The sequence below is a fragment of the Aphanomyces astaci genome (genome assembly GCF_000520075.1).
Source record: "Aphanomyces astaci strain APO3 unplaced genomic scaffold supercont1.31, whole genome shotgun sequence".
Classification (NCBI taxonomy): Eukaryota; Oomycota; class Saprolegniomycetes; order Saprolegniales; family Verrucalvaceae; genus Aphanomyces; species Aphanomyces astaci.
Genome location: NW_009798294.1, coordinates 298,919 through 305,289, shown reverse-complemented (window position 1 = coordinate 305,289; position 6,371 = coordinate 298,919).

Below are 6,371 nucleotides of genomic sequence, written 5' to 3'. Positions count from 1 at the left end.
TACCAGTAGCAAATTAGCTTATCATGCACTATACCTCTGTGTGCATTCAGGACTACTGTTGTAGGCTGCAGCTACTCGGGTGTAGAAATGACTTGCAGTTTGATGTTTCCGACGATAGGATCGAGGGAGGCAATCAGCCATGCGTGACACAGCTGCACCTTCTCATGTGGGGTTAAGTTCCGGAAGAGTTCCTTCATTCCTTGTTTTGCTTGGAAAGGGAAACAAAGCCACGAATCGATGGAGTCGTAGATGAATATGATTGGTCAGTTGACTTACTGGAGTACAGTACTCCAACAAAAATTCCAACAAATTTACTGGAATATTTTTTGGAGTAGTGGAGTCCAGTAACATTTTTACTGGCTATTGGTACCGGTGCGAACGATTTTTTTGGAATTCCAGTAAATCGCCCAATAAAATTATCGGGATCTGAGAACTGCTGGTACCGGTGCAGATGCTCTTAGTATGTGGCTAATTCTACTAACGTGATCGACCATTGATCGGCCAAATGACCATCGACCGGCCAAGGTGTTTCGTCCAATTGAAATTAATACGATATTTCATTGGACAAAATAAATCCTTGTGATAAGTTTTACCTTTATAATGTGATGAAGGCAAAAAATTCAATTTTAAAGAGGTTTTCAGCTTTGAATTTGAAATGACGCCAAGAACGTCCTACACGCAGGAGGCGATGGACGTGGCTGTCCGAGCTGTGCTCAACAAGACACACAATCTTTTGACCGCTGCCGAGGCACATGGTATACCCCAACGTACACTACGCACCCATGTCGCCAAGGCAATCACGGGCGACAACCGACCGACGGCGATGGGCAGGCCGCCTGTCCTGCCGAAGGAGTTCGAAGACGACTTGGCTACTTGGATTGTCGCAATGGAACACGAAGGGGTACCCGTTGGCTGTCGTCAGATCGTCGACAAGGCAACCGAGATACTTCAAGTGGTACATGATGCACCACGTGACACCAAGCTTACGAGCGGTTGGTACAAAAGATTCCTCGAACGCAATCAAGATCTTAAGATTGCGAAAGCACGAACTCTGAGTAAACCGCGAAACGGTGTCGACAACGATACCGTGGTGGAGTTCTTTCACCAGCTTGCTCATTCCATGTCACTTGTTGACATGGATCCATCACGGGTCTTCAACATGGACGAGACAAGTTTTTCGCCGTCCAAGACGTCAAGGAAGGTGGTTGTCCAGCGCACGACCAAGAATGTTTACGTTCAAGAAGCGACAACCTCAGCCCACGTCACGATTGTCGCATATGTCGCTGCCAACGGGACCAAGATTTCACCGTTGTTCGTTGTTCGTACTCCCAGGTGACACTGTGTCTACACTGGAATGTGATAGCCTGTCTATTCATGGTGCCGCAATCACGACGTCCGAAAAAGGGTGGACCAACTCATTCATTTGTCGCAAGTGGATGCCCATGCTCGACTCAAGTATCCCGATTTCGACGCCTCGTCCCATTTTGCTCATTTTGGACGGGTGTTCGTCGCATTACTCCGAGCACATCTACGACGCTGCGACATCATTTGACATTTTGCTGCAATTTCTAACAGCCAACTCAACGCATATGTTCCAACCCGAGGACGTTACGGTCTTCCGGCCGTTCAAACATGCGATACGCCAAGAAATTTGGGACCTTTTTTGGACCGACGTGGGCTCAACCATCCAGAAGCTGCATGCAATCAAGATTGCCTGTAACGTTTGGCCAAATGATACAAGTTCATCAGCTATTTCGGCCGGATTTGTTTGCACCGGACTTTGCCCTCCATCGTTGGACAATATGATGTACCGTCTCTCGCTCTACAATCGTGCTGAAGTTGCCAAGAAAGACGCTCCAACGAACGACAATTGTTCGCAATCAGGTGCTACTTTTGCCGCCCGAGAAGAAGCGAAAGCGCGCGCCACGAAAGCGATTGACAGTCAGTGGTAAGCTGATCACTTCTGATTACCATGGTCTTTTGCAAGCGCAAGCCCTGGAAAAGCCAAAGGTCTAAAAGAAAGCTACTCAAGATGGCGTGGCGGTCCAAGTGTTGAATTCGGACGATATCGTAGAAGTTTGTGTGATTTAGATTGATCAAAACAGTTCATACAATGTGTTTGTAGTTGTTAAAATTTGTTGCAAAGCTACAGGATAAGAAATTGTTAAAAAAGATGTTAAGAAAGTTGACTCGACAATTCCCTCGGCACCGTGCCCACCTCGAATGATCTTCACTGGTTAACCTTTGCCCTGACCCCACTTACTGCTTCCGTTGTAGAGAAGGCCAACGGTATGGAGGTACGGAACGGACGCAGGCACACTTGGTGGTGACGAACTTACCCCGCAGGCACCCGCAATGGGCACCAGGAGGATAATTGAAGAATGAATCAAAATCAGTTGTGCAAATACAATTGCACAACGTTGAACAATCCCTATTCGTATTGTACAACGCTGAACAATCCCTACTCGTACAACGTTGAACAATCCCTTCTCGCATTGTCCAACGTTGAACAATACTTGCAGCTGTTACTCTCAATACTTATACCTGTTGAAATTTAGTAAACCTTTGAGACATAGTCTTTGAATTTTTGGAGCGAAAAATTGACCCAACTTTTTTCAATACTTAATTCAAGTTTGTCTTTTTCTTCCTTAATGAAAGGGCTTTTAAAATTTGGCCGATCAATGGTCGACTGTGCAAAGTGCCGAACTTTGACATCTTTTTTGGCCTGCCAAGTATTGTTTAAATCGATACATTTGAATATGTCGCGAAAGAGCTTTCCGTCAGCTTTCCAGAAATGTTGATTTCAATGAAATGCCATGAAAACAAATTGAGATATTTTAGTTTGAAAATTTTGAAAATTTGGCCGCTCAATGGTCGATCACGTTACAAATTATTAATACTAGTAGATATAGCTACATATAAGACAGACACGACACAAAACTGACAAAATTCGGCCCCGTGATTGGATGACCGACAAACGATTGAATTCTGATTTGTCAGTATTTTTTCCGACAATCCGATTGGACGAGGCGGTTGTCGCAGCAGCAACATATCACTAACATTTAACATGTACGGCTTTCTATTGGTTGAAATACTGCCCAGCCTTGCAAACAATCAGATCAGCATAAATAAAACGGCAAGTCGAACCAGTAGGAGTATGTACTGTCGTGGTCGGTGGCAGTCAGCTGGCGCCCCGCCATGATGCATGGGGACCAATGGTGGTGAGATCCCTTGTGTAGCCCATTCCACACAATAACGTTTGCTACTTTTGAGGCTAAGAAATAGTTGCGCTTTAGGTAGACCCTCCATTGAACACTACTGTAGCTACGCCAACACCAGCTTATCTCCAGTAGTGATTCCAATTGCCCCTCATTCAACAAAAGACACTAACACGTTCTCCAGCTCTGCATATCCACTTACTATCGCAACGTGAACTACCGTACTTGTTAGCACACCGTGTTTACAAGCATCCCCACTGCTAGCATCTGCACAGTGGGGATGCTTATAACGCTGTGCGACCGCCCTTCAATGTGTGCCCCCTTCCACCACAACACTAAATAATCATACTTGCAATACTACAACTACTAAGGTCATTTATATTGTTGCGAGCGACCTCACGGGTCCACAAAACACGAATGCAACTTATCACAGCGTTGATTGAGACAATGGGAAGTAATTACGACTCACAAACTTATTCTATGGTGGCAAACTGTGCACCAGTGAGTTATCCATGTAAATCTAACAGTGCACATGGACTCCAGCTGTAGAGTTCTTTACAGTGAATGGCCACGCTCGCTGGGATGTCCACGGAGTGTTTACTATACTTCGGTGTCGTTGGCGAGCAAGGACCGAGGTAAGGGGTGTAGGGTTTTCACGCGTGCTTTTTTGGGTATTTACTCGTGTCGCATATTTTGAACAATTTTTAGGGTTGACGCGTGCTTGGGGTATTCACGCTTGCTGGGTTACTTGCGCGTGCTTTTATTGACCGATTAACATGAAAATCGTGTTGATGGTCCGGACCATAATTATTATGACAAATCATGTACCGTATCATGCGGCATGATATACTATCACGATCAATACAGGACCAATTCCAGTCATTCTTCGACTGGTCTCACCACTACAAGATGCCCTCAGAGATGGGATCAGTACCATACACACATACACGGTCATACCTCATCATCGATGTGCCGAGGACATCACGTCGGGCTTCCACAACAGCCATGACCACCTCTATCTCGACGAATACAGGTCCATTTTCACTCATTCTTCGCCTGGCCCCACCGCTGAGTGATGTACTCAGAGGTGGGACCAGTACATGCATTCGTGGCCTCGTCATCTCTCGGACGCGCTACATGACAGGCGTCAATTATCCGAATAGCCATCACTATAGACATGACCTGCTCTATGCCGGCCTATTATGGTAGAATTTGGATGCTTGTTAATGCTGTGTACTGCCACTACGAACAATAGATAGAATGAGCTTATGCTACATAAACATCAATTTCTCGTGGCACCCTTGGATCAGAAGGGCGGCTCCTTTTGGCAGCAGGGCCGGGGGGCAACTTCGCGATCTCATCTTTGCGCTTCTTCTTGCTACTTTTACGACTATGTGCCTTAAACTTAGCTATGAATGAACTAAAATCGGGTAAGGGAATATGAATGGCGCCGTAGATTGGCGCCATGAGAAGGAGGTTGAACCTCATCTCTCAGTTTGGAAGCGCTTCCCAAATCTCGTCGATATGCACCTATAATCATAAGCTACAGTCAATAAACAGAGTAGATAGTTACGTTACCATCCGCAAAATTGATTCTTCGTCGTCACGCGCGTCCATCAAGTCCTGCCGCTTTGCACAGTGCCTGCTGTACACCGCCCTTCGGCGTCGGCATGGTGCTTCGCGAAGTGATAGGTAACCTGGTTGTGCGTGAGTGGAACTTCGTTGTTGCACAAGTTGCACGTGTAAATAGGGGCAACCTTGAACGCTGGCATCCTGGAAATGAAAATATGACGAATGCTGTCCAAGGATTACATTGATATTTGGTTGGCCCATAATTTGGTTGGTCCATCTCATTAGGTGTGCTTTACCAAAATTGTGTGATATGCGGATGAAAAAAAAGTGAAGTCAGGGGGTATTGAACCATGTACCTTGTGATTCCGAATAATGTACCAAACCACTGAGATATTCCCCGTTTGTGGTATTGAACCATGTACCTTGTGATTCCGAATAATGTACCAAACCACTGAGATATTCCCCGTTTGTGAAGACAGTATACAATTATGTGATGGATCTCATAATTGATTTATATTCACATTTCTACGATGCAATGAAGAATTCTTAGGAAACATCTTGAGAATTCTTAAGCATGATGTGGCGCGTAACACCAATGGCATGTACATTATCAGAGGCCATCTCAAACAGTTGAAGTGTGCGATGCGATGGAAGGAACTGCAGAACACTCTTGAGATACATTGGGATGAAGAATTCTTATGATGAAGAATTCTTATACATTCTTAAGTATTCTTAAGAAGGGTTTGAAACCTCGTACGAGGCGGAAATTACCAGCATTTTAGTTTTGTTGGAGGCCATGGCGGCATCCAGAAAGGGTCATGTACATTGTATCCATGCAGACACGAGTTTGCGATGGGTATAACGGTGGATGCAAATTACGAACTCTTAAGAAGTGAGGGAGACTTCTAAAGAAATGCGGGTAACTGTTTCAAAGATATGTACAGTACATCCCTCTATTTCCAGATATCGTAATGAAACGTTGATGGCAGAAACTGCTTCCTTGCTCAGATCTGTTTTAACCTATGAACCTCGAAGGTGCGGCGAGCAGTGATGGCGGCAGTCGCGGAAGCGGATCTGAGTCCGACCTGACCAACGTACCTCATCCAAGCGTATGGAGCAGCAGCAATGTGGAGTCCAGTAGTAGTTCCAATGAAAGCGATGTATTGGTATTCGGATACTCCCCACGCGATTCAACGCTACCGGCACACGGACTGCGTTCAACATTGGATGGGGTTAAACCCACATGGGTGACTTTGAAGAATTGTGACTACTTTGCCGACGCTAAGCTGTACATGGATGAGATCACCACGTTCCGGTTGGTCACCCATAACATGATGTGAAATTGTAACTTTATCGTAGATACAAGTACAAGCGAAACTACAAGTCGGGCGCAGCGAAAAAAGTATACTTGTATGGATGCATCAGCCACTAAGTGTGTCCGCATGCTGTTCGAATTGTCGTACAACAGCATGGTGCAGAAGTTCAACACTCTGCTGCCCCCCATGGCACACTCTTGTATGTTCGCAATGCAAGCGGTATACATCCTAGGCTACGGACAGAGATTGATCGTTATCTCAAGTG